Raw genomic sequence first — 19,439 nt, forward strand, 5'->3', positions numbered from 1 at the left:
AAGAAGGAGGAGACAGAGTAGATGTCCACAGTGGAGGATGGTGACCCTGACCAGGATGGGAAGTGGACATGTTGGAGAGAGGTCAAAGTGGTGCCATTGGCATGGCCTCCTGATGGACTGGTTGTGGGAAGAGGGGGATTCAAGGGCGACTTTTTTGTTTGTTCTTTCAGATATTCAAGTTGTGTATGAAAGGAAACTTTATGGGACAGGAAAAAAAATTTGAAAGGGACAGGCTCAAGACAGAGATTGAGACATGTAGCAAGAGGTTGGAATGAGTCCCCAAACAGGTGAGGAGGCCAGACACTGGCAGATGCTGGAGAGGATGGTGTGAATCAAGAGCCAGCAGCCTCAGTGACCAAGACAGTGACCACAAGGCCAGTGCCAGCTGCCAGGAGGTACAAGTGGGCATGTCAGGACATAGTCTCCCAGGAAAGGGGCACTGGAGGATCAGAGTGGGGAGTGGTCTGGAAGTGTACTTCAGAGCCACGTGGGACCCAGTGGCAGGTGTTGGCCTTTGACATTTGGGGGAGTGTAATGGGGAGCAGCTGCAAAGATCCAGTAGCTCCTGAAGGGGTTAATTACTCTGTCACGTTATCCTCACCTGTTGCTTTTGTCACCTTGTATCTAAAGTAACCTTGTATCTAAAGTAAACTCTGAGCCAGGGGCAAAGAGACGGGACCCTGTGAGTGTCCCCAGGGTCCCAGGCTGGACCAGCTTCATCTGTGCCTGATACCACCAGGCCTCATCACCTCTGCAAGGGAGAGGGCACCCTGAGGCTGAGAGAGACCAGAGAAACTAACCCATAGTCGCTCCACTAACAGACACCTCAGCATAGGATTGGTTTCTAGGTGATGGCACCCAGAACTCATCCTCAGATTTACTCTGGTCCAATGTTGTTCACCAGTTTTGGGGTCCTTCACAGATCTCCATGTCCATTAAACTTCCTTTGGTCCCTGGAGAGGGTGAGGGGAGGGGTCCCTAACTCCCTGAATTCTCCAGTAAACAAACCCGCCCAGTCAGGTGACTTCCCCACCAGCCACCATAAAAGTGGTTGATTGTGCTTTGAGTTCATTCAGCGGCCTGATCCCAGCAGTGTGCAGATGGACAAGAGGGAGGACAGGCTAGCTCAGACTCTGCATTTCTCCTCCTCTCACCTACTCCCATCCCGCTGAGGGCTGAATAAGCCAGGAATGGCTGCCACTCAGTGTTCCCTGGCCCTGCTCAGTCCAACCCTGTGTGGTGGACAGAAGATGGAGGCTCTGTACAACACTCCCACCCCCACCACCTATGTCCTCTGCTAACTGCTGGGAGGACTTTCAGCCCAGCTCTTGACCTCTTTTCCTTATCTGAAGTGTTGGGCTGTGGATCCTGGGGTGAGGGTTAATGGAGGTGGCACTGGGCAAGAGCTTTGGAGAGATGCAGTCAGCACAGGATCAGCACAGGATGCTGGTTCCCTCCTGCTTCTTAGCACAGGTTGTTTCTGAGAAGGTGAGGGCCTCCCCCCCTCAACCCCCACCACCCACATTCCTGCCTCTCTCAGCATAATCATCCAGGTGTTTCCACCTGTCAACACTTTATTTTCCCTCTAGCATGCTGGCTGCTGGGGCAGAGAGAACACCAGTGAGCTAGTTATGAACAGTACCTCCTGTTACATATTCATCTAGTGCTAAGTAATTAAGTTAATGATGGCTGTAAAACAATCTAATGGCACAAGTTGAAAGAAAATGTGCATAATGTAAAAGTAAAAAAAAAAAATTTTGATTAGTATGCTAGCCACAAAATACTAGATTTCTCCCCTCAAAGATAGCAGAGAAGAAGAGTAAAAAAAAAAAAAAAAAAAAGTACTAATTAGAAGAAGAGTAGAAAAAAAAAAGTACTAATTTCACTGGGAAAGAAGTAGGTATTAGGGGCTGGGGTTGTGGCTCAGTGGTAGAGTGCTCGCCTAGCACATGCGAGGCCCTGGGTTCAATCCTAAGCACTGGATAGAAATAAACAGGTAAAATAAAAAGGTAATCCTCTAACTACAACTAAAAAAAAAAAAAAGAAGAAGAGAGTGTCAGTATTGCCTTCTTATGTTATAAGACTCTATGCCTAGGGGAAAACCTTAAATTTTACTGTTTGTGTGGACATGCTAGCAATATGATTCTGGTTGAACATGAAAAAGTGGGCAAAGAATGTCAGGTTATTATGGCCCAAAAGCAAAAAATCATCATTTTTAATGTCAAAATTTGATTTGTTAAAAGTGTAAAACTTTTTAATTGATCCAGAGAGCCACAATAATCACAGAATTATGAATTTCAGATTATATGCAGCAAAATCTATTGGAAATTCAGGAATAAGCTAACAGAATAAAATTAGAAAAGCTTAAACATACTTCTATCATGTCTTGACAGAAAAATGCCAATATGAGTATCTAGCATCTAAGAATATTAAAACCAATGATGAAGATAACCACCAACATTTTAGGGGTGCTCGCTGTGTGCAGGGACTATTCTGAGGTCTTTTCACATATTAACATATTTAGTCTTTAAAACAACCTTATGAGGTGGGGATGCTATTATCTCTATAGTCCAAATAAAAACCCACACTCAAAATATAACTAATATACTTTTCCCAAAAGATAAATATCGATCTCTGTAACTTTAAGGATAAAATAGACCTTTAAAGGCCCTAAAATCATTTACCAAGTTAGTCATATTGGGCCTTATAAAACCTCAGTAAATCCTCTTTATTCTTTTATTGACTTCTGGAAATTATAGAGTGCATACCATGTTCTTTGATCATTTATGTAATAAAATGAAATAAATTCCATGGATAGACACTCTGCAGTTATTATTTTTTATTATTAGGTTTTTCTTTTTCATATTTTTATAATCTAATACATATGTATTCTATGCTTATAAAATGACTAGTTGAAAAAAAATTTTTTAAATTATTTCTCTTGTGAGTTTGTAGAAACCAGCCAACTAAATCTAAAGAACTAAGAACAGGATTCAGAGCTGGATATGGGACCCATCCCAGGAAGAATATGGGGCATAATTTGTGTAGTTAAGGGAAGATCTGTTGTCCAACCCCAAATGAATCACTTTCTTAATGAAGATGAAATAATAACAACGCACGTTGCAATTAACAATGCCTTAGAATGGGTGAAATGCAGCAGGCATATGAGTTGCAAGTGACTTCAAGACATAGTCCGTGGTTCTCAGCAATGCCTGAGAGACAAGGAGACAGAGATGCCATTGAGGAGGCTCATCCCCTAACTGGTTCACCAGGGCAAAATCCAGGACCAGGCAATGCTGAACATGGAAACTAAGAGGTGCAGCTCACAAGAACAAACAAGGTTGTGGCTTAAAGCAGTATTGGGGGACATTGGAGCTTTGTGCGGGGTGGAGGCCTCTTCAGCAAGGAACAGGAAGGTGGTTTTCTAAGGTGCAGCGTTTGGGATTGTGAGTGCCTTCTGCTTGTTCATACCAGGGATGACCTGATCATTGAAGTATCCTGTGAAAGGGACAGCTGTAAAGTCCCAGCCAAGCATGGGAGGAAAACACAGATGAACAGCAACTGTCTCAAAAGACAATGGACTATTGGGTAGGAGAGTCGCCTGGGAGAGGCAGGCACAGGCAGAACCGAAACCTTTTTAGATCCCTTGCTTATAGGAGTTAATACTGCCTTTGGTTTTGCAATTAGGGCAAATGCTTTGTGCAGAATAAATCAGCCACCTAAACCACTCATACAGACTCCAGCATCTTGTACATTCAATTACTGTTCAAATATTGGCTTTATTACCTCATTTCCCGGAGGACGATCTTTCGTCTCTCAAGGTGCTCCCACCTTTTGGTGACAAAGGAGCTGAATGTTTAAAACTGGATGCATGCTCTCCGTAGATATCAGGGACCTTGCTCCCAGGCACTACTGAGAAAATGTCAATCCTCTTTTTAGGCCTATTAATTACAATAAGTGCAGCTCACTTGCTGTCCAATCCTGAAATGTCCCACTGGTCCCAAGCCCCTTCAATGCCTCTTATCCTTCAAAATTCATCACCCCTTTAGACAGCTTTTGCCCCCCTCCTCTGGGATGCCATGGCAACCTGAGCATGCCTCCTCAATATCACACTGCCCAGGATTCTGTCTTTAAATTGCTTCTGGCCCTACCAGAACACCACTTTATGTCCCCAGCATCTGTTATGTTGTTTATAAAGTAGATTCAATAAGCACTCAGTAAAACGCTTATTGAATGTGTGTTTCTTGAAAGTCTTTGCTCTTAAAGGCAGTAAACAAGCTTCCACATAGAAGTTCACTTTGAATATTAATTCATATAAATTCTTTTCCAAAGAATCTTCTCATGGTGCAGCAAAGAACACTGAACTAACATTCAAGTGTGTGAACATGTGACCTTGGATAACTCCCTAATTTTGCTGGATCTTGGTCTCCACATCCTCTGTGAGCATTTCAAGTTCATTATTGAGCACAGATCCTGGAACACAGAATGTGTTCAATAAACATTTATTTGAAAAAAAATAATCTGCAAAACAAAAGAAGGGATTGTACCAATTATCTCAAAAGTCCCTCTATGGCTTCCTAATCATAAAAGAAACACTTTCCTTTACCCCATCCAATCAAACTACTTAATCATTTTTAATTCATAGGCTACAAGTTAATTTATAAGAATGCCTGGAGATATCCTAGCAACTATATTACTATTATCCTTCCTAATCATTAAATGATGGGTACAGTACAGATGAGCTCATCTGAGGTACATGTTGAGTTTCAGAACTCAGGACCAGACTTGTTGACTAGAATGTGATAATGTTCTCATGGTATGTAGAGATGCTTTTCATATTCTTTTTTTTGTTGGCTATGCTTGAGATGCTGTCATTCGCCTTGTGAAGGCCTGGATGTCTGCCGCAGTCTGGCTGGGCACAAAATCACGAGCCACTAAAGCAGGAACAAACTTTATTTTTCGAAACTGCCGCCAATGCCCCGAATACCCCCGGGAAGAATCCCTAGACACCCATGCAATGTTCTCCCGGAACCCCAGAGAAAGTTCCTCCCCTGGAATTCCCTCCTACTGTACTTCCCCAACCAATGGGAACTCTCCAGGAGTCCTGTAGCAGGCTGAGGTGAACAGCAGGAGTCCAATATCCATATGAATGCAAATCTTAACGTAATCATATCATCTCAATGGCTAGCTGGCGTCACCTTTCAACCAAAAATGCCATGCATCATATTACTTGGCTGTGGCTCTTAGCATCTCCCCCCTTCTGTTTAATTAAGCAACAAGCAATGTGGCTAGGGACCGTGCCTGTTAGGTTTGTCCAATTCAACATATGGTTCTTACCCGTCATCGGAAAACTGACCTCTAGGCATCAGCCTCCTGTCTTAGGTTGATACCACTGCAATTGGATCATACCCGTGACTGCGGCAGATGTCCTTTTACAAAAATAGAACTTCCATGATTTTTTTTCAATAGTGCCATATACCAGAATAAATATGTATTGGCTACTTGGAGTTTTTAAAGATAAAATTGGTGAGTTGAGAGGATCATATTGCTTCAGTTTCATGACACTATTGGAAAGGAATTAAATTAGTAAATCCTTGCATCAGATCCGATAGCATGACAGCTGATGGCGGTCGTACACTAGTTGTGGTGGGAGGGGTAGGTCTACAAGTTCATATATTGTAGCTAATCATAGGACAAAAGTCTATGCTAAATGAGGTGGTGGCACATGCCCATAATCTCAGTGGCTGGAGAGGCTGAAGCAGGAGGATTGGGAGTTCAAAGCCAGCCTCAGCAATGGCTAGGCACTAAGCAACTCAGTGAGACCCTGTCTCTAATTAAAATACAAAATAGGGCTGGGGATGTGGCTCCGTGGTGGAGTGCCCCTGAGTTAAATCCCAGTAGCAAAAAAAAAAAAAAAAAGTCTCTGCTAAAAATCTCAGATCACACCTCCCTTGGAGACATGTATTAGAGATTTATATTTATATTAATAAGAGTATCACTCATTTATATCAATGCATGAAGAAAGATCTGGAAATGCACACTTTTCTTTTGGTACTAGAAAAGGACCTTAGGGGCACTTTATCCCTGAAACACATCCCCAGCCCTTTTTTAATTTTTTCCATTTTGAGACAGAGTCTCGCGAAGTTGCTGAGGCTGGTCTCAAACTTGTAATCCTCTTGCCTGAGCCTCCGCATTGCTGGGATTATAGGCATTGTGTCAGGGTTGGAAGTGCACTCTTTAAACAGGGATAAAACATGTTTCAAGGATAAAAATTGAGAGAGAGAGAGAGAGAGAGAGAGAGAGAGAGAGAGAGAGAAGAGAAGAGAAGAGAGGGAGAGAGCCTGGGGATAGGAAGTCATATTTAGAAGAGGGCCAGTAGCATCCTGGATTCCATTAAATAGTAATTAATTGATGAGCATTCCATTAATTAATAATTACCCCAGTAAAGCTACATAATAGTGATTCGATCTCAACTGTACAACATAAGCATTTATTTGGCTCATGCATCTGGAGCCCTGCAGCCAGCCTGTAGTCAGCTGCTCTGGGCTGAGCTGGCTGGAACTAGCTTGGCTCCATGTGTGTCTCATCCTCCTTCTGGGAGCAGCCAACTAGGTTAAAATATTCTTCTCTTGATCACATAATTGAGGAGCAAAGGGTAATTACACAGGACTTTCCAGCCTTTGGTCGTATCACACCTGCTAACAATTCCATTGGCTAAAGCAAAACATAACAAGACATGACAAAATCAAGGAGTGGGAGAGTGCACTTTCCTTCTTGGTAAGAGGAACTGCAAAGTCACACGATAATGAGTGGAAATGGAAAGAGATAGGGGTGAACAGTTAAAGACATCATGGTGGTATAGGTTTGTAATCCCAGTGGCTTGGGGAAGGTGAGTCCCTAAGCAACTCAGCAAGACCCTGTTTCTAAATAAAATATAAAAAGGTGTTGGAGATGTGGTTCAGTGGTTAAATGTTCCTAAGTTCAATCCTCCCTACCACACAAAAAAAGAAAGACATTTATACAATTCACACCATACACTAAAATGTAAGTTGCTCATAGCAGGTATCATTTTCTTACATTTTAACGGGTAAACCAAGTCTATTGGAAGAATGGTGTATTTTTCGGGTACCACTTAAGATGGCCTGAAGTTTTATCTTTCTAGCTAGAAAATTCTGGGCTTTCAAAGAATAAACCACTAAAAAAAAAACTATTCAATTGTTCTTGCCTTCACATTTATTTTTAATTGAGATTTGGGTATCTGAGTGGTTCTGATTGAATTTCATACCAGAAAAGCGAAACCTACTCTGTGACTTCATTTCAGTGACATTTGTAAGTAAATGCTGCTTTCTCATTATGTATGGACGAACAAGATGCACAAGTAGGAAAGAGCAGGTAAATTCAGTGATAAACTTCATCCCAAACTACTTCAAACAAACCCATCTTCTCTTTCTTAATGACAAGGCTGTTTTCTTGCGATCAGCCCTGTAGAGGTGGTTGGCATTCACCCTTAATTTCTATTGACCTATTTATTGGCTAATAGATGTTAAGGTGTTTTGTCGGACTGATGGCCTAATTCACATTGGACCAGTCAGGCAGGTGCCAAATCTAGTTCTGGTTCTGTATTACTTTCTGGGATTTTACTGCCTAATCAACCTTCATGGAGGTAGTCCATGAAGTATTCATGTATAATTAAGTTGCAAACTCAGGACTTGACTTCCACTTCAAATGTGATTTTGCTTAAATAAGAGTATCTACCTTTATTATGCATATCTTTTCTGGGAATTGTGGGCTAAGCCTCTTGTCACCGAGTTTCTTAGCTCTTCGAGGTTGCTGAGGCTGGCTTTGAACTCCCAATCCTCCTCTCTCGGCCTCTCTAGCTGCCTGGATTACAGGCTTGTGCCACCGTGCCCGGCTAGTGCCTCTGTTTATATCCTCCACACCCACACCTTTGCTTTTCCTTTATATTTTCTATCTTTCCTCTTTCATTCCTGTTACCATCTAGGAGAATTTCTCAACTGATCTTTCTAGCTCATAAATCCATTTATCAATTAAATCCATCCTGTTATTTATAGCATCTTCTTTTTGTAATTATTACATTTTAAATCCTTAATATTCCCAATCATTTCTTTTTTGCTTTTTCTTTCTTGTCTCATAATGCTAATCTCATAATGCTAATCTCTTTCAGTTTTTATGTTTGCTTTAAGCTCTTGCTCCTTAAGTTTCGGTTAACATTTGTTGTTCCATTTCTTGTCTGTAGTGGACTGTTTTTTTGCCTGGGGAATCTTGTTCCCTATCTGCCAATGTGTTTTGCAGTTGAATCCTTCCAGGTGCGTTTAGAGGACAGAGGAAGGGATAAGCCCCATACTGGATGCTTCAGACACTGTATAATTTAATAGACTTTTATTTTTGGTGCCACACTACAGGAAACTCCTGCAGGTAGTAATCTCCTAGATTAAAATCTACCATCCCTGAGTGTGATTGGAAAGAGTGGAATGAGTGGATGCTAAGTATCAGTTGGTCAGTTCTGTTTTCACCAATCCTCACCCCAGCAGGAATTTTAAAGTACTTTCAGATATTCTGACAACCCTGGCAGCCGGTGCCTGCGCTGCTGGTTCCCATGATCCATTCAAAGCCAGGCAGCAGAGAGGTAAAAGCAGGATTTAGAGACCTTCCCTAACCCTCCTCTCTACCTATTGCTGCACCCACAGACCTGCTCTAGACAGCCTCCTTTCTCCCCAGGGTGTTTTCATGGTTTGGAATGTGATTGGTAATTTTCTCAGATCCATGTTTGCCTGTGCTTCTTGGGGAGGGAGCCACAGCCTATGCTTGTACACCACCTTAACCTAGGAAGAGGCTTGAACACATTCTTTGCAGACATGTCTCATTTATAAAGGACCAATTTACCTCTGCAGTTTCTCTCTTAAGAGAAGTGGTAGGGAGTGCCGCATAAGGAAGCATGATGCAGGACCAGTACCTTTTAGAGGAAAAGAAAAAAAAAATATTAACTGTTAGCTCTTCCTTTCTCCTCAAATTAAGCCTAAGCTAAATCTTCTTAGAGGTAATGACTCAGAAACCCTGAAAAGGATTTAACAAATAGTTCTTGATGATTCATATGAATATTTTACTTGTCTTTAAGGAATGTTTGTGTGAAGCTTTGGCTCCCAGAAAGTACGGCTGAAGGTCTGAGTACTTGCTGCTTTCTGAAGTTGTTATGATAATAGTACTTAATAACTGTATTTCTCTCTGCTCTGCCAAAGCAGTTGGGCATTGCAAAAAATACTTTAGAATAAAGCAATAAATAGATGAAGTAGCTAAAGACCTTAATTAAGCTGCTTAAAATAAAGTACTATTTCATTCTGTTTTTAACCCCAGTATCTACAAACTTTAAAAAAATAGTGTTTGAACTAATTGCTTGGGTAGAATCTCAAGGATTATAGTTTGCAGAAATATATTATTATATACAAATAAAACTCCATGGTTCTAAAACACATTTGATATCAATGCACTTGTTTGAGACAAGAATGTTTCCTAAATAGAATTCAAATAATAGAATTCAGCTTGATTGTCTGGGCATGGCTTGCCACCCACTGGCTGCGTGACCTAAGGTGAGTTCCTTAATTTCTGTTTCTCTCAGTTTCCTGATCTATTCAAAGGATTCACTGAAATGATCTCTTATACCTTTTAATGCTCTAGAATTCTGTGGCATCTGTAAATACACTAGAACTTCCCTAACCCTAAATAGAGTAAAAAAAATTATGTTTCCCATATTATTATCATTTTACTGATATTTTATCTAATTTTGTATTACATTGTTAAACAAAGAGAAAAGTTGGAAGAATTATGTAGTGAATATTCATAGACCTGCCTCCTAGATCCTACCACTAACTTATATCACTTGCTCTATCACATCTCTGTCTCTCCGTTCCCTTATCCATTCATCAGTCCATGTTTCTGCCATTTTTGCCCCCAGTACTGCGGATGGAACTTGAGCCCAGGGGCAGTCTACTACTGAGCTATGTCCCCATCCCTTTTTCATTTTGAAACAGGGCCTTACTATATTGCTCAGGGTGGCCTCAAACTTGCAATCTTCCTCAGCCTCCTGAATAGCTGGGATTACCCATGTGCACCATCATGCCCAACTCCATCCATTTTTTGATGCATTTCAAAGTAAGTTACAGATACCAATATATTTCACTCTTAAAACTTTCAGCATGGATATTATTGACTAGAGTTTCAACAATTATTTATTATGTTTTGTTTTTAAGATTATGTACTGTGAAACAAACTAATCTTAAGTGACAAATGCATACACTGTGTAACCCAAACCCTATCAAGATAAAGAGTAATGCAGCCCAGAAAGTTCTTCCATGTTACTCCCCAGTCAATCCCCACACCCCACTTCACTGCCAAAGATTAGTTACAGATGTTCTAAAACTTCACATAAATGGAAAAATACAGTATCTTGTCTTGCGAGACACTATCTCTTAGTGTTGACATTTACCTTTGTGATTGCATGGAATCAGTAATTCTTGTCTTTTTATTGATAAGATAATTCCATTGTATGAGTATACAAGTTTCTTTAACTTTTCTCCTGTTGATAGGCACTGGATTATTCCACCTGTCTCTGTTTTCATGAAATGTACCCTTTCTGATCCATTGCATGCAGCAGCAGATTCTTCTTGGAAATTTTTGTGTAAAGTACTCCGTTATATTAACTTAATTTTCTGATTGGTAAACCACACATTTCCAAGGAGCCCTTCACATATTGGTACTGATGGTGACATTTTTGATGCCCTCCATTCTCAGGGTGGTTGGGCTAGGACTGGGGTGACCAAAGATTAGAATCCCTCAACCTCCTCCAGATCTGAAGGAACCTCATACTATAAAAATATCATTTTTATGATTGCCCTGACATGAAACATTTTGGGAAACCTTAACTTAGGCTTATAAAATAAAAGATACATCCACCACAGAAAAGTAAATTGAGATATCATGTAATCATAATTGAGATTTCAGCAAAACTAACAAACTTGCATATGTGTTATACAGTTAAAGAAAAACTTTTGGGTGAAATATTGATAATTCTAAAAATATGTTCTAGAAATTCCAAAGAAAAGCCTAAAAGAATCTTAGCAACTCTCATGGCCTATGTAGAGAGGTAGTCAAGAACTTTCTTTCCCTTACCCCTGTGTGTGACTAAAACCAAAAAAGCTGTCAAGTTCCAAATGACTTTTAGAGAGTCAGAGTTTACCTGATTTGGTCCCCTTTTTTCAGTATCCTGAAAAACTAGAATCCAAAGAGCTAAAGTTGTAACTGGGCCCTTTTCAATAAAAAGACTTAAAAGAAGCACCTGACCTTTTCATTTTATCCATTTTATTTTAAGAATTGGGAATTGAAACTGGGACCGCATACATGCCAGGCAAGCACTTGACCACTGAGTTACAACCCCAGCCCTTTTTATGTTTGTATTTTGAGACAGGATCCTGCTAAATTGCTGAGGTTGTCCTCGAACTTGAAATCCTCCTGGCTTACCCTTTGGAATAGCTGGGATTCCAGGCGTGTACCACCACCCTGGCTTCCAATTTCAATATATACCTCTTAAGTACAAGCTGGGAACCTGTACTTTTAAAGTTTTTTTTTTTTCTTTTTCTTGCAAAGCTCCATTGTGTGTTGAGGATGAACATTGCCCCTAAGCTTGTCAGAGGAACTGGACTTTCAAATCAGACCTGCAACATGCTGAATTTGTTCTTGGCTTGTGTTCTCATCCTATAAAATTCTGTGCTATTTTGGGTTTGGCCAAACTGCAAATGAATTAATTTCTTCTTGCTTTACCACCACTTCTCTCTTTCCTTAACTAGACTCCCGATGCAGCATAATGGCCAAATCTAGTCTGTTGGAACCCCAGAGTCACACCTCTGGCAGGGAGCCCCAGTAACATAGTTATCTTTTAAATGGTATTAAATGATCCGAGAATCTAAGCCCGCTTAACAATTTTACATTAGTTTTTCTTTCTCCCCAGCCTTTCTCTGGCCTTACACAGCGTTTGTAGAGTGTGTGTACTTTTACTTGTAATGTATAATACATATTACATTTGAGGGGCGCTCCTAATGAACGGCCATCTCCCCAGGAGAAGCTGAAAGTGCTGCATAGAGAATTTGCCTTCCCAGACTCCCTTGCAGCTGGAGTGCAGACGTGGTCTAGTCTCTGCCAATCTGATACACACAGGCAGGCAGGAGTTTTACCTAGGAAAAGAAGGCAGGTGATTGCTTCCACACAATATATATTGCAGTCAGTGGCTTCCTCATCAGAACCAGTAATGAGGTGCTGAGGGCCATTACCAAGTAGGAATGACGCATCGAAATTTCCTTGCCAAGCGTACCCCATGCTGCTTAGAGGACATTTGATGGGACATTGCATGCATGCTTTAATGAGGTGACCTTGCTCAAGGACCAAGGCAGATCCGGGTTTAGAACTGATCAGGTTTGAGGAAGTAACCGGCTCCTTGAGTTTAAGGCGTTGCCAGTTTAAGATAATGGGTTTTAAGGAAGTTGGAAGTTGAAGATTATTGCTGGGATTAGGGTGTTCCTGCTGCTTGTTCCCATTGAGTTCTCGTGAGATAAAAATGGGATTTGGAGAGAGCCTCGTGGAGTAGGTGATTTGTGCGGGAGACAGGAGAACGCGTTTGCCCCTGGACCTGCGTGGAGGTGGTGTGAGAGCTGGAATAAAGAATTGCTGTTTGAACCTACAAAGCTGTGAGTGCCTCGTGATTCTGGTGCCAAGCCGAGACATTGGCCTTGGCAATGAGGCATTATTTGGGGCCTGCTCTCTGGGTCTTGACTCCAATCCTCCGAATGGATCAACATTTTTGTGATCTCACCAGTGTCTGTTTAGTAAATTCCTTAATCAGAGTCTTCTATTACTTGAAACTCACACCTTGACAACAAGCACAGCTAATATATTTCTATTTGCTAATCTTAATCAAACACTTGCATGTGCTAGGAATTGTTCAAAGTACATGTATAAGCTAATTTAATCACAAAAACTCCTTGAGGTGGGGATTATAATCATGCCCCATTTTATAGGTCAGGGAACCTGAAAGCACAGTGAGGAGATTAACTTGAATTGAAGTAATTTGCTCAAAATTATAGGCAAGGATACGATTTGAACCAGGCTGTGGATGCAAGTCTGAACCTTTAATCGGTACAAATACTGCTTCTCCCTGATTTTTTTTCCTGGTTGAATGATTAATAACTATAGAAACAACCGAACATAACAGAAGGATAGAAGAAAGAAAATACTAACAAACTGCAAGTCTTTGTTGCATTTCTTTTGTGGTCATTACTATTATTAGTTTCCTTTCATGTTTTTATTACTGAAAGTCCCTTTTTGGTAAAGAACAGGACAGGGTACCATAAAATAATTTAAAAAGACATAAACATGTTTTCAAGCCATGGGAACTGGCCTTGAATTATGTCCTCTGAAGCACGTAGCTTTACAAATATTCCTTGAAGATTGGTGCATGGGAATCATGCTGCTGGGCCCAAGTGGGCATGCATTTGCTCTGGAATTGCCACAGTTATGCAAGTAAGAGAGACGTGAGCAACCAAAGGAACCGTAACTGATTTCCTGAGCCATTTACAGATCCACTGTCCCCACAGTGCGTACTTAGACATGCATGGCTTAATCTCTAGTCAAGCCCATTTCTTTCCCTAGCAATCCCCCCTCCTCAGAGAAGCTGAGACTCTGCCTGTTTATTGGCTATCTGACTACCTTCTGTGATTATTCATTCCTCAGCTGGTGATGCTCACCTGTTTGGGTGGAGAATTTCTCTGAAAATATGATGAAACTTATCAATCTTTTTCTAAGAAAAATGTACACATTTCCATTTGTATACACACATCCAACTTCAGGGATGTCAGAAACCACTCTGTCTTCATTTTACAGGTGTAGAAATTCAGGGCCACCAGATGAATACAGGGGCATGTTCTAGGCTCTCTGAGCCTCTGTTTTCTCATCAGCAGAATAGGTACATCATACTTAACCAAATAGGGTTAATGGAAAGAGTAAAATGAGTTAATGATGAAAGATACTAGAGTAGAAGTTTCAAAACTACTGCAAAGTTTGACCTATGGGGTCCTATTTAAATTTTTTTTTTCCACACTCAAGATGTTGTTTTGTTTGGATTAATGTCTAATATTTAGCACTGTTTTGCAATCTAGGCAAAGGACTTATGGTAGAATTGCAGTTGCTTTATCTCCAAACTTTTTTGCAACTTTATCAATTTTTCTCCATTTTACCATCACAACATCAGTTCAAGCCATTGCCACCTGCCCTCATTCTCACAAGATTTAACAAAAAGCCTTGAAGTATCTTTTTGTCTTTATATCCTTCATATCATGAGTATCTTTTTTTTTTTTTAATAAACCCTCAAATGTGAGAGGTAAAGATTTCATGGTTGCTGATTATTCTGTTAGATATTTTTCAGTTCTGGAATTCCAGGAGCATGTAGGCATATTCTTGTGTGTTAGATGGGGAGGGGAAGTTAGGCTGAGCTAGTGTTAGCTACCCACAAATTAGCAGCTGAAGCAAATATGGCAGGCATTGGCTTCTTGGAGAAGAGATTGTACCAGCATTAGGAGAGATGGGAGGGGATCATGGGCAAGGATTCCTTAATGTTTGGAGCTGATGCTTTCACACAAGCCTTGCTTTCTGGTAGAGAACCAGGCTGAACAGGGAATCATGAATTTGCAGTTTTAAAATCACTTTCTAGATTCTGGGTTTAACAACCATGAGCAGGAAAGAAGCACAAATAAGGAGCACAGGCTCAATTAACTGGCTGACAGTCCTCTGCCTTTTGTCCCTGCAAGGTAGCTCTCCTTGCATTTCCCCTTTCATTTTAATCTGGCCTTGATAAAAGCCAGTGGGTGTCCCTCTCCTCTCTGAGGCAAATTTCTGCAATGCCCAAATTCTTGTTTAGTGTCCCTGGATGCTTAACCCTTTGTAGTATAGGAGTGTTCCAGGCCTTCTTCAATTAGGTGGTCTCAATCTAAATAACAAATGGAGAGAGATTCTTTAAAGATTAAAAAGTTTATTTGGCATTGCAGAGCATTGCTTTGGGGAACCACAAAACTTGGTAAATGATTACAAGTGCATTCAAAGAGGTTGAAGCAAGGGGAAGTTTTTTAAAAGCCAAAATAAGGAGCATTACATAAGTTGTTTTGAATTGAACGTTCTTGGATAAAAAGATCAATAGCAAGGTTTGGATCAGTCCTACACTGGATGACATCCTCATCAAAGTATTTTCTGTGTAAGGTTGTCATGGCTTTTGTGCAACATTGTGGGTCTGGCAGAGTCTTCTGGGATAGTTCTTGTTTTCAGGCATAGGTGTGGGAAACCCCTTCCTTTGTGACCTCCTGGTTTTATATAGTTATTTGTTGTTGGGAGATTCTCATGTGGGTTAAAGTCTGAGAAACACTGTTCTTGAGTATAACTGCAAATTTGAATGTTCTCTAAGAACACTACAACCCTCTGGGTGAGATAAGCACACCGGAAATGGGGAGGAGAGACAATGGGAAATGGTAGTGGACAGGCAGCTCATGGGTTACAGCACTTCTCCAAGAGTCAGCCTTACCCCACTGGTAGGGCAGCACATTGGTGGTTATGTTTGGCACCAGTTGGAATTCATCGTGATCCTTTGGATTCCCAAGGCTGTGTTCCATTTTGGTCTCTATTTCAGCACCTCCTGTAGAGGAATATGAGCCTCTTTTCTCTCCTTCCCCATTTGCATGGAGAATATCTTTTAACAAGAATGATTCAGATTTCCAGCATTTGGCCTTTCTCCCTCCCTCTGCTTTCCAGCATAGCAATCGGCATGCTAAACAGAGCCCAGAGGGAGCACATTAAATGCATGGAGAAGTAATGCCATTAAGGTAAGCGGGAGTCCCATCCAACCTCATATGCTTGTAATTGAAATGTTATACAATTTTAGCAAAAAATTGCAGACATCTAGTTTCCTTTATGGCCCAAGCATTAACTCCAAAGACCCTTTTTAACATTTTCTAAAACCATAATGCTCAATCTAGGACTGTAATGGAACCCTGTGGTGTTAGAATTGAAAGGGTAAAGTTTCTAAGCTGCAAAGCCTGAGTTAAAATGTAAAAGACCGTGCATTGTAAAGTTTTCAAACTACAAAGCCTAAGTTAAAATGTAAAGGATAAGATTAAGATTTGTTTCAAGTTCTGTGAAGTTTTTAAAGTTCTGTTAAGTTGCAATTTCCTGAAGTGAAATTAAGTTCTGTTTTCCTGGAACCTGCAATTCATGTAGAAGCTAAAAACAACCCCCTCCCAGAAACCGTGCAGTCCAGCATGGACACACTTCAGGGCCCAGACCAAACAGTTTGAATGTGTACCCCGCTGTAGGAATGACCAATCACCCCTGCCCGACCTGTTCCCGCCAATGAATGTGCTAATCATGTCTCAGAGTTGTTGTTCAATTCTCCCACGCCTCATGCTGATTTGTTCTGATGTATGCAAAGCCCCCGCCCTCCCCAAAAAGTGTACTTAAGCACTGCTTAACCTCAGCTCTGGGCTCTGGGCTGCTCTCCCTTCTTGAGTGAGCCTGGAGCCTCAGCGCGCTGAATTGGATCCTCAATAAATCCCCTTCTGCAAATGCATGAGTCAGTCTCTTGGTGGTCTCTTCCTCCGACTTTTCACCAGACCCTTACAGAATAAGATGAGGTAAAAATTCAGCTTCAGACACCTAGAGAGTCCTCAGGAGAGTGGAGCTTGTCTTTTCTTTTTATCTGGAAGAAACACATTAAGTTACTTAACTGGGAACTTCTCTGCCTATTGTAGCTTAAGCTCTGGATGCCCCACCCACATGTCATGGTCACATTGATGGCTGCCTAATGTGAATTCTGTTGACTCTCAGCTTGAGGGGTTTTGTCTGGCCATTGGACTGTGGTTGGCCTATTGCAGAGTAAGCTAGAAATTTCAGGAGATAACATCCCTAGAAATAAAATTCACCAAAGAAAGTCAGGGAATTGGTAGACTAATACCTTTCAACATCCTTATTGCTTGGCTGGGATAGCTGTAAGCAGAATCTTGCATTGTCTTCCAAAACCAGGACATCATACATGTTAGCCAAGTGCTCTACTTTGGAGCTACTTCCCTAGCCCTTTCTATTTTCTTTTGGCAAAGGGTCTCACTGAGAAATTAATGTGACTTCATTTTTGAGAAACCAGCCTCTACCTCAGAGCAAAGCCTGTCCAAGGAAGGGGGTGTGACCCTTGTCCTTGGAAAAACCCATAGAGCACTCCTAAGCACATACCCACCCTGCTGAGTTGTTTGTCTGTAAATAACAGGAGAGATCTGTGGCCCCGGGTGTCCCTGACTCAGTTGGACTAGGTGAGGACCCATAGCAACCCCCTAGCAATCTCCAATCAGCATTAGACAGGGAAAATACCTGGGATGCCAAATGACCCCCCAGTAGTTTATGGTGGCTGATAACATGTTGGGAAACCATGTAGTTTAGCACATACACCCCTCGGCCTAAACCAGTCAGTTCAAACGAATCCTCCTCTTGTACTAACCAATCACCCTTACCCAAATTGTTTCTGCCATTGAATGTGTTAATCAATGTTAAGAGTTGTTGTTTGATTTTTCCCGCGGTATGGAATGATTTGTTGTGTGATGTTGTGACGCATAGCGTATCCCCCCAAACCTATAAAATCTCACTGAACAAAGGACTGGGACTCACTCCCTGGGACTGCTGCATCGAGAATGGTTGTGAATCCAGGCTCGAGATTGCAATAAAGACTCTTGTGTAATTGCATCGGATTCGGCTCCTGGAGGTCTATTGGGGACCCATGAATCTGACATAACATCACTAAGTTGCCTAGGTTGATCTTGAACTTTCAATCCCTGCCTAACCCCCAAATGAACAAGAAGTAGAGGCAGTTACCACCATGCCCAGCATTATAAGTCTGTGTGTGTACGCATGTGCATGTGCATGTGCATGTGCATGTGCCCAAGCATACACATGTGTAGTGCTGAGGTTAGAACCTAAGGCTTGTTGCCCTTTACATAAAGTCTAGGTGTAGGGTTCACATTCCGTTGAGGAAGGCTCAGCCTCATGCCTCACTACCTCCTGAACGCCCACCTCTCCATACTGCTGCATTGGCATTGAAGTTTCAACAGCACTTTTGGAGGGATACACTCTTCAAACCTCAGCACAGGGAAACAAAAGGCAAGGGTCTGGTTACCCCTGCATCTGCTCTTCATGAGAAGAGTCCTTAATGATAAACTGAATGACATTAGACAGGGACTCAGAGATGGGTGAAGACTCAAAAGTTTCTGAAATTCGTGACAATAATAAAAGCTGGAATTACTTTTGTGGTCTATACATAAGAGACTAATTTAGAAAAAGCACTCAAGAGTCTGTGAGAATGACACACGGTGCATCCGCAGGTGGCTTTGTGACATCAGCAACCCAGGGAGATAGGGTCAGGCCCTCATAGGAGCTGCATCTGGTACATGATTGAAGTGAGGCTGCCGTTGGTTCACATCAGACCCATATCTCTTTCACAAGTTAAATGGAAAACCCATGGGACTCACAAAGAAAGGAGGGATAGTTTCACACCCCAAGTTGAAGGGACTGGAATTGAAAGGTTTGACTCCAAACACTTGCCCTGGAAAACAGCTCCTCCCAGCCACCCCTTCACTCCTCCGGGCTGCTGTCCCTGGCCTTTGGTAGATGATCAGATCATGAGGGCTGTGAACTCATAACAGGATTAATCCGTCATAGGTTCACTGCTTAATGGACTATTGAGAGGTGGTGGAAACAGGAGGAAGTGAGCCCAGTGGACATGCCCTTGAAGGGTACATTTTGTCCCCAGCACATTCTCCCTCTTTCTACATCCCACCATCATGAGATCCTCAGCTTTCCTCCACCCCACAGTCCCCTCTGTGGTGTTTTGTCTTCTAAGATGTCCAAAAGATGGGTCTTAACAACCATGAACTAAAATCTTGAGCAAAACAAATCATCTCCACCTTGATTTCCACAGGAATTTTTTCATGGCAACAGAAAGTTAACACATACACAAAAATGGTACCCCCAAATGGATCATGGCTATGACTATACCTGACCAGGTGGTTTGTCAGAACTAGTTTGTAGGGAAAACGTGGAATATTTTTGGAAAAAGCAGGTTAGAAAATGCCTAGAACTCTTTTAGAAGAGCTGAGTGAATGTCTCTGTTGGTAGCTCAGAAGACCAGAATGCTGATAGGAGAGCAGTTTGAGGAAAGGCTGTACTGATGACCCCCACTCCGTATATCTTGGGCAGGCCTGGCTCTCCAAGGAACCCCTCTTCCATGTTGAGGACTCAACATGGCTGGTGAACTTTCATGTTGAGAGCCAGCTGCAGGAGAGTTAGCAGATAGG

This window comes from Ictidomys tridecemlineatus, chromosome 3 (assembly GCF_052094955.1).
Source record: "Ictidomys tridecemlineatus isolate mIctTri1 chromosome 3, mIctTri1.hap1, whole genome shotgun sequence".
NCBI classification, from domain to species: domain Eukaryota; kingdom Metazoa; phylum Chordata; class Mammalia; order Rodentia; family Sciuridae; genus Ictidomys; species Ictidomys tridecemlineatus.